Here is a 10,000-nt window from a genome sequence, read left to right as displayed (position 1 = left end):
GTCCTCTCCGTCAGTCCGCGGCGTCTTGGCGGGGCTAGGAAGGCCGGGTCCTGTGGTTAAAGAAGAGATGGTGGAGGAGTTTACTGAGCTTGTGTTTACTCCATTTCTCCTATTCGTACCGGAGTTGTGTATCAGCTTCCTTTTACCTCTCCTTTCCGTCAATCCATTGCTTAATATGGCATTCGAAGGCAAGATCTACTGTTTTTAAGAAGATGGGGCAGAGTTTACTAAGTTTCGCATACACTTTTTCTCTTATTCCTTCCAGAGTCGCGTGTTCATAATTTCTCTTACTATTTCTTTCCTTCAACCTATTGCTTATTATGGCATTCGAAGGCAAGATCTACTGTTTTTTAAGAAGATGGGAAAGAGTTTACTAAGCTTTCGTATACTCTTTTTCTCTTCTTCCTTCCAGAGTCGTGTGTTCATCATTTCTCTTACTATTTCTTTCCGTCAATCCATTGCTTATTAGGGCATTGGAAGGCAAAATCTATTGTTTTTAAAAAGAGGGGGAAGAGTTTACTAAGCTGGCGTATACTCTTGTTCTCTTAATCCCTCCAGAGTCGTGTGTTCATCATTTCTCTTACTATTTCTTTCCTTCATCCTATTGCTTATTATGGTAGTGGAAGGTCGGATCCTGTTTTTAAAGAAGAGGTGGTGGGGGAGTTTACTGAGCTTGTATTTACTCCATTTCTCGTATTCGAAGCAGAGTTGCGTATCACCATTCCTTCCACCTTTCCATTCGTCATTCCAAAGCTTATTATGGCACTGGAAGGCAAGATCTAGAAGAGGGGAGAGTTTACTGATCTTCCATTTACTTTTTTTTTTTAATTCTTACCAGAGTCGTGTAGCATTACTCCTCTTACCTTTCCTCTCCATCAACCCACTGGATCTTACTCGGAATAGAAGGCATTTTTATAAGGAGTAAAGGATGGGTCTGCTAAATCTGCGTGTACTCCTGTTTTCCTTCTCTTCCCACAGACGCGTAACAGCCTCCTACTCTCCCACCGTTCCTCTCCGTCAGCCCTTTGCGACTTGAAGGAGCACGAGAAAGTCGCCATATCTTGTGTTTTAGAAAGAGGAGCAAGAACCCACCAAGTCTGCGTTCACTTCGACTCTCGTTTTCTTCACTCTGGTTCACGAGGGGTCTCTATTTTCGCGGGAGAGATTGTTTGTTACTGAGCCGCTGTTGATATTGAGTTGTTCCCTGCAGTAACGTAAACCACAACCCACCCGCGTTAAACTCCAGTTCCTCCGCTCCTGTTTGTTTTCCTCAGTTTTTTGTCTACTCTTCGCTCCTCGTCAGATGTGCGTGAGGGGGGGGGGGGATGGGGAACTAACCACACCTGTTGTTTACCTTCTTCCCACGTAGCTTTGGAGTATGTTTCGAACTAGATGAAGTGGTGTGAAGTTTTTTTGCCCCCTCTCTCACTCTCTTTGTGGTTTCTTCTCTTTTCTTCATTTTTCGGTTCTGTGATTTCCAGTTCGTTGTGTGTTGTGGTAAGGGTTATAGGGTCTCTGTCTGTCCCGGAGAGAGAGAGAGAGAGAGAGAGAGAGAGAGAGAGCATGCATGGAAAAGCGTCTATATATCAACAAATCGTGCACACTCAACTTAGATGGGCCACACTCTTCTCTCCTCCTCCTCCTCCTCCTCCTCCTCCTACCATGACTATTCTCTCCCTCCTTCCATTACTATCTCCTCCCTTTATCTATTACCCCCCCATCCCCCCATTCCTCACCTCCCACGACACACACACACACACACACACACACACACACACACACACACACACACACGCACACGCACACGCACACGCTCAGGTTCACACAACACATTCTCGCTCATTCCTCTCCCTCATTCCCTACATTCTCTCTTCTTATTGCGCCATTTAACGCGTATTGGATTTTCTTTATTTTATTCCCGCCGCTCCCTCCTGCTAATTATAATGGAGCGCAAAAACAGCGTCGAAGCTCACACATTCTCCGTTTGTTTTGTGATCCCGATGAGAGCGAGAGCGAAAGTGAGAGCGAGAGTTAAAAAAAAAAAAAAACGGAAACGGGTCTCCAATCGCCTCTTTAGCGCCTCTGTGTTTAATTATACGTTGTTGTTGTTGTTGTTGTTGTTGTTGTTGTTGTTGTTGTTGTTGTTGTTGTTGTTGCCTCTGCTAGGAGTAGTGTTTTATTGCTTCATCTGATCATGTTATTAGATACTTTTTTTCCCCTTTTGGTAATGCTGTTATTTTTTTATTGTTTGAATTGTTTTTTTCGTTGCTGTTATTGTCGCAGTGGTCGGGGTTATTGACTTCGTAGTGCTGGTGTTAACAATGTGCTCACTAATATGCCAATAGTGAGACGGGTTAGCAGAAGGGGAATGCAAACAATTGGTAAACATCAAAGTAATAGTGTACGGTGACTATAGGTGATGTGAAGCTATGAGAGATCGAGGCTTAATTCCTTCCTTAATATTTGTCTTAATCATCCAGTCATTTTCATCATCAAAAAAAGAAGAAAGAAAACATCAAAGTAATAGTGTACGGTGACTATAGGTCATGTGAAGCTATGAGAGATCGAGGCTTAATTCCTTCCTTTATATTTGTCTTAATCATCCAGTCATTTTCATCATCAAAAAAAGAACAAAGAAATGATCAAACACACAGCAACATAAAGCAGTCTCAGTACGGAATGAAATAAAAGTTCAAGCCACGTGAGAAACCTAAATATAGAAGAGAAGAAATAATTAAACAGAGTTACATCAAAGGGCAAGAAAACGAAACGAAATAAAAATAAAAAAAAAAAACGATCGTAGGAACATCGAAAAACTGAAAATAAATATATACAGCAACAACAAGAGAAGATGGCGCCACTATAAACATTTGCCTGCGCCATGACGGGCTGGGGCCGACTACCATCTAGGCCCCTCAAGAAAAAGCCTACCGGCGCAATAGGTAAAAAAAAAAAAAAAAAAAATCGCGGGGTGTTGAAACGAAATGAGACAGAAGTAAAAATAAACACAAAAGGATAAAAGTATATAATAAGAAAATAAAATCAATAACACTAATATGAATCCTGAGTTCGAGTCTTGCCAAAAATCAGATCAAACACACAAAGAAATAGTAGTTGTTGAAGGTATTGTTGTCTTCGTTATATTGGTGAAGGTGTTGTCTGCCATCACCCTAACCCTCACCACCACCACCACCACCACCACCACCACCAGAAATAGCACCGTTAACAAGAAGAGTGTCATCCCTAAGAGCATCAAAGAAGACTAATTAAATCTCTCCGGTGTAACACAAACTTTACCCGTCACCTTCAGACTCACCTGCCGCTGTACACCTGTGGCGAGGGAGACAAGGTGATTAGTGTCCCCGGTGGCCCGCAGATGGGGATGACTTTGTTTTTTGTGGTGAGGAGGAAGAGGAGGAGGAGGAGGAGGAGGAGGAGGAGGAGGAGGAGGAGGAACAAGAACAAGAGGAAAGCCGTAGGGAGAATATGATACTTTGGGAAGAGGAGGAGGTAGATAAGGAGAGGGAGAAGAAAGAGGACTAGGAGGAGGAGGAGGAGGAAGAGGACGGGAGGAAAAGAAGGAGGAGAATAAAGAGAAAAGAGGAGGAGGAGAAGGGGAAGAAGAAGGAGAAGGAGAAGGCAGAGGAAGAGGTAGATGAGGCGAAGCTAGAGAAAGAGGAGGAGGTGGAGGAGAAAACCCGTCGGGAGAATCTGATATTTTGATGCGAAGTCGTAAAAAAAGTGAAAAGAAAATTTATTACAGAATATTCTGGAAACTCTCTCTCTCAAAGTCACATTAGCGTAAGAGGAAAGATCTAAAAGTAAGTGTCTCTTCCCTCCTCCTCCCTCTCCTCCTCCTCCTCCTCCTGCTGCTGCTTCTCCACCTACTTACCGAGAATTATAAGGAGGAGAGGCTCTTTCATCTACTGACGTCATTGGTAAAATCTTCTTGCAAACTATTTATTCGTTATCTCTCTCTCTCTCTCTCTCTCTCTCTCTCTCTCTCTCTCTCTCTCTCGTCTACGCTCTTTCGCTCTGTTTCCATCCCGTTATTTTCCTCCCTCGCGCCATCCTATTCATTTTCCTGGAACGGCCTGTGATTCCCTCGCTCTCCCTCGAACCCAAAGAAAACGGAAGGCGCGAGGAAGGGCGGTGTATAAATAGTGCGTAGCCTCGTTAGTTTCCCATTTTCTACCGTTTCCAGAGGCTCCCAGTTTGTCGCGAGCCAGCAAGCCGACACACACACACACACACACACACACACACACACACACACACACACACACACACACACACAGACAGTCCGACTCTCGCTTCGTGCATACATAAATATATTTCTCGTTTCGGGCCGTTCTGAAAGTGTGCCAATTTGTCGCATGCGGGGAAAAGACACACACACACACACACACACACACACACACACACACACACACACACACACACACACACACACACACACACACACAGGACAGGGTGGGGTGGGGGGGATGGTAGAGGTGGAAAATCTCGTTGTTCTTCCTCCCTGTAATAAGAGAGAAGGGAACAATTTTTCTGTTTCGGCATAGCAACAATCAGGAGAGGATGAAGGTAAAAGAAGGAGAGCCGAGCCATTAATGCAGTACCGTGTTTGTTGTTGTTCGTTCTGCTGCTTGTTTTGTTTTGTTTTCTTCTTCACGGTTATTTGTTCCGCTTGTTTGGATGCAGGTAAATTCAGGAGCTCACTTTAAGATAGTTTTTTTTTTACAGCTAAAGAAACAGCTCAAGGGCAACAAAAAAAGGTGTAAAATAAAGCCCGCTAGAGGTAGAGAAATGAGCTGATAGATAAATTTATGCAGGTAGATAGACATACACACAGAAGAGTAAATAGATTGCTGGGTAGATAGACACATAGGTAAATGGCGAGACAGATAGATAAATAAATGGATGGATGGATTAATTTTCTTTTAACTTTTTTTGTACAACTTCGCATCAAAATATCAGATTCTCCCGACGGTTTTCCTCCTCCACCTTCTCCTCTTTCTCTAAATTCTCCTCATCTACCTCTTTCTCTGCCTTCTTCTTCTCCTTCTCCCCCTTCTCCTCCTCCTTCTCTTCCTCTTTCTCTTCTTTATTCTCCTCCTCCTTCTAGATAGGTGGGTAGGTAGGCAGATGGATAGATAGATTGATAGATAAATGTATAGACAGGCAGACAGATAGATAGATGGACAGACAAATAGATAGATAGTTAGAAAGATAGATGAGCTGGCAGATTGATAGATAGAGAGGTAGATAAAATAGATGGGAAGGTTGAAAGATAGGTAGACAGACAGAGAGAAAGAGAATAAGAAAAAGAAAAGGCTTTATGAGAGGTAAATCTGCAAAACGAGATTTGATCAGCTGAAATTATGCTCCAGTAAAAAAAATTCGACCTTCTTTCCTCCCGGGAGCCATTTTTTCCTCATTTTCCTGATGCAGTATTATTTTCTCTTCCTGATTACTTTTCCTCTTCAATGTTTTCCTTCCTCACTCCCCCTCCCGTCCCCACCTTTTTTCTCTCTCTCTCTCTCTCTCTCTCTCTCTCTCTCTCTCTCTCTCTCTCTCTCTCTCTCTCTCTCTCTCTCTCTCTCTCTCTCTCTCTCTCTCTCTCTCTCTCTCTCTCTCTCTCTCTCTCTCTCTCTCTTAGCCACCATCCTTCTGCAGTCTCCCTCCCTTCTTCCCTCTCTCTTCTTTCCTCCCTCTTAGCTCTTTCTCTCCCTCTCTCTCCATTCGGTTCTTTTCCTCCCTCGTCTCACTCACACTCACCTCCCCGTTGCTTCTCTTCCACCCTCCTTCTTCTTCTTATCCTCCTCCTTTCTCCCTCCGTTTAGTCCTTTCCTTTCTGTTCCTCCCTTCCCGCCTCTGCTTGCATTCCGTTCCTTTCTTTCTCCTCATTTCACCTCAATTCCCGAGAGATATAATGAAGAAGTTGCATTTTTGAGAAGGAGAATGTGGAAAAACGTTATACAAAAGCTAATTATTGAGAGAGAGAGAGAGAGAGAGAGAGAGAGAGAGAGAGTAATTCCATATCCCCCACGGGCATTGTCGCATGAATTACAGATTTTTATATAGATTAACTAAAATTACTCTCTCACACACACACACACACACACACACACACACACACACACACACACACACACACACACACACACACACACACACACACACACACACACACACACACACCTAAAAAATAAAAGTCTGTTCAGCAAATGGAACGGAATAACATACCACAACTAGCTTTACACATTTATTGAATTATTTATCTCATTACACTTGACTTAATTTTTCCTTTTCACTTCCTCTTGCATTATTATCATTTTTTTTTTTTATCATTTAGTCACCGTTTTTTCCTCACCTGTATTTTTTTTTCTTCTCCGGTACCTGTTTTTTTTATACACTTATTGCTCGTCGTCTGTCACGGTGCAGCGGCAGAAGGTAGAAATCGTAGTAACATAGTTTTGGGTTTTTTTGATTCTCCACACAGCGATACATGAACGAGTGGAATGAACGATGTGTCACCTGCATACCTGGGAAATAAAAAGTGAAAGCGTAGCGGCAGTCCAAACACACACGTAATTAGTTTCAAAATCGGACGTTCATTCCACTACCAAAAAAAAAGTGTCAGTCAGTCATTCTATTTGAGAGCCATTGTGTCATTTCATACATTAACATTTTTTTTCGTGTAAACGGTGCAGTCATTCCACCTCAGTCATTCTTACTTATACGTTTATTCCATAAAAAGGGACATTTAAACATTCAAAAGCGATTATTTCTCTGGATGTAAACACAATACTACTAACTTTTTCACTCACTCTTGATATATAAACCCAATAATTACTTTCTCATTCACTCCTTACACTTAAAACAATTCCAACCTCAGTCATTCTACTCATTCTTCTAATACATTCATTCCACAACAGAAGGACATTCCGACATTCAAAAGCGACTACCTCTTGATAAATAAACAGTAACAACATTGATGATTTCCTCACACACTCCTTATGATTAAAAGAATTCCAACCTCAGTCATTCTACTCATTCTGCTAATACATTCATTCCATAACAGAAGGATATTCAAATATACAAAAGCGACTACTTCTCTTGATACATAAACTCAATAATAATAACATCCTCACTTATTCCTTATACTTCAAACCATTCCAACCTCAGTCATTCTACTCATTCTGCTAATACATTCATTCCATAACAGGAGGACATTCAAATATACAAGAGCGACTATTTCTCTTGATACATAAACACAATAATAATAACATCCTCACTAATTCCTCATACTTCCAATCATTCCACCACACTCATTCCTATATACCAGAACGCTACTACAGCCAACCAGCCAGCCAGCCAGCCAGACATTCCAGTACCAGTCATGCTAGTGCCAACGCTCGGTCATTCCAGCGTTTCAGTAAAGTGACCTCGGAACGGGCAGTCATTTCCACACCAACACACATTCCCCAAAGCAAATATTCATCTGTCTTCAATATGGAAAAAGGAAACGATGGAGTGTGTATGGATGAACAAATGGAGAACCAGCGAAGTGTAAAATGAGAGAGAGAGAGAGAGAGAGAGAGAGAGAGAAAATAATCAACAAGCAACAGCCGCCTTGGGTAATATATCAGTCCGGTAACGCGCAGAAACTGACCTTTTGCTGCTGCATGAGAGAAAGAAAATGGAGGGAGAGAAGTGGATGAAGGCGAGAGAAAGGAAGAGGAGGAGGAGGAGGAGGAGGAGGAGGAGGAGGAAGACGAATACACACATAAGGAAGATCTATGACTGACTGACTCTCGCTGTTGTAGACACACACACACACACACACACACACATTGAAAATAACCACCCAAAAATGTTTCAAAGTATTTTTCTCGCGCTTTGAAATGCCTCTCATTGGCCCATCATTTTTTTCTTCTCAACTTTACTCTTTCCACTTCACCGCCTTTCATTGCGCTGGCCTGACCTTTAACTTATCAGGGAATTGCCTCATTACACTTCTAAGTACACTAAAGCATGGACATTTTTCTGGTAATCTGTCTTAATTTATCTCCTCATTTTCTTTGACCTTTTTTTTTTCATCTCCTCTGCCTCCTCCTTCTCTTTAACTCAACTTCTTCTTTTTTCTTCCTCCTCCTTCTCCTTCTTTAACTCCACTTCACTCTTTAATTCCTCCTCCTTCTCCTCCTCTTTCTTTCCCTTCAACTCTTTATTCACCTCTTTTCATGGAAGTTCTTCATTAGACATCTTAATCACTCTTACCAATGTTTTTTCTTCTGCACTCGTCATTGTAGTTTCCTTTATCAGACTTCTATATCACTCTTACCAATGATTTTTCTTCTGCACACGTCTTAGTACCTTTCCTTCATCAAATATCTACATCATCCTTACCAATGATTTTTCTGCTACACTTGTATTTTTCCTTCACTAGACTTCAGCATCAATCTTTCCAGTTATTTTTCTTCTGCACTTCCCTTGGTGGTTTTCCTTCATGAGACTTCCACATTACCATAACCAATGATTTTTCTTCTGCGTTTGTCTTGTTACTTTCCCTTCAGTTAACCTCTACATCATCCTTACCAATGTATTTATTTTTGCACTTCTGGTACTTTCCCTTCATTACACCTCTACCTCACCCCGACCAATGATTTCCACCCTTCCTTCACCTCCTGGAGCGGTGAATAACATGTGTTTAGTGCCCCTACACGCACTCCTCACCCCTGACAGTCACGGAGTGGGTTTAAGGGAACATAGCACCTTGATAACAGTGTAAGAGACCGTAATATATTCACCCTTTGATTTCACCCCCTCTCACTATGATTAAATTCCGTGTCCTTCGCTGCTACTTCTACCTCGCTCAGTGCCCGTGCCTCCACCACCACCAGTAACTACCACCAGTACCTCCACCATCACCATCATTACTACCACCAGTACCACCACCATCACCATCAACTACCACCACCAATACGTGTTCATTTTTCACGCCTTTTCCTTCCCCCCTTTTTTTTTCTCTCCGTCTCCTCCTCCCCCTCTTCCTCCTCCTCCTCCTCCTCCTCCGCTCTTATTTTACTGTCAGTAACATTATATTTACCCGTATCTTTATGGTGTGTGCGCGTGTCGTGTGGGTTCAGGTCTGTGTGTGTGTGTGTGTGTGTGTGTGTGTGTGTGTGTGTGTGTGTGTGCGTGGGCGTGGATCTTAATTTACGCAATATTTTTCTATCTTTTATCTTAGTATATCCAGTTTACTCGGTTGTTCATTTATTCAGAGAAGTAAAAACAGGTCCAATTTTAATACCTGGCCGAGTTGCTGTGGCGCTGGACGTCATATTTTCATTTCCCGGGTTATTTTACTGCTATAATCTTCCGGACGCCGCTTTTTTCCCGCCCAGCTTGTTATCTTTTAGTTTCATCTCTATTTATTTTTCCGTTCCTCCCCTTTATCCACTCCGCCCGCCAACCACCGGCCGCCATAACCGCACACATTTTATAACCGCCGAGCACTTTTAGCGGCCTCCCATCTCTATAATCTTTCAATGTATAGTGGCTCGCAGGTATTTTCCACTTTCATAAGCTCCCCCCCTCCCCCCTTCCCCCACCTCGTACCCACCTGGTTTACAGATAACATGAAAATACTAAAGAATGAAAAAAAAAATAGCAACATCAGAGACCATCCAGTATAAACATGAATTTTCTGTAACGAATTTGCTTTAGAAAGAATGACGTTTACATATATATATCCGCCTTGAATGTACAGCGCCGTGAATAGAAAGATAAATTAATAGAATGTATTAATTTATGAGTAATGCTTGCTTGCCTGCTACACTTAGGAGGAGGAGCAGGAGGAGGCGGCGGAGGAGGAGGAGGAGGAGGAAAAGGAGGAGGAGGAAGGATAGGAGAATGGCTGGAGTACGAAGAAGATGAGAAGGACAAGAACGAAATCGTGGAGGACAAAAAGGAGGAAAAGGAAGAAGAAGAG

General features: G+C 42.4%; 1 long non-coding RNA gene across 1 annotated transcript in view; it reads left to right on the top strand.

Moving 5' to 3' along the window:
• Positions 1 to 6,261: 6,261 nt before the first annotated feature.
• LOC127001627 (uncharacterized) overlaps positions 6,262 to 10,000 on the top strand; it is a 4,404-nt gene continuing 665 nt past the window's right edge. The window contains exon 1 of the long non-coding RNA XR_007755366.1: positions 6,262 to 10,000. This exon is cut by the window's right edge and continues 115 nt beyond it. This is a non-coding gene — a long non-coding RNA (uncharacterized LOC127001627).

This window comes from Eriocheir sinensis, chromosome 2 (genome assembly GCF_024679095.1).
Source record: "Eriocheir sinensis breed Jianghai 21 chromosome 2, ASM2467909v1, whole genome shotgun sequence".
NCBI classification, from domain to species: Eukaryota; Metazoa; Arthropoda; class Malacostraca; order Decapoda; family Varunidae; genus Eriocheir; species Eriocheir sinensis.
The sequence above is the reverse complement of the archived record's forward strand: the minus strand, read 5'-3'. Positions and strand labels throughout refer to the sequence as shown.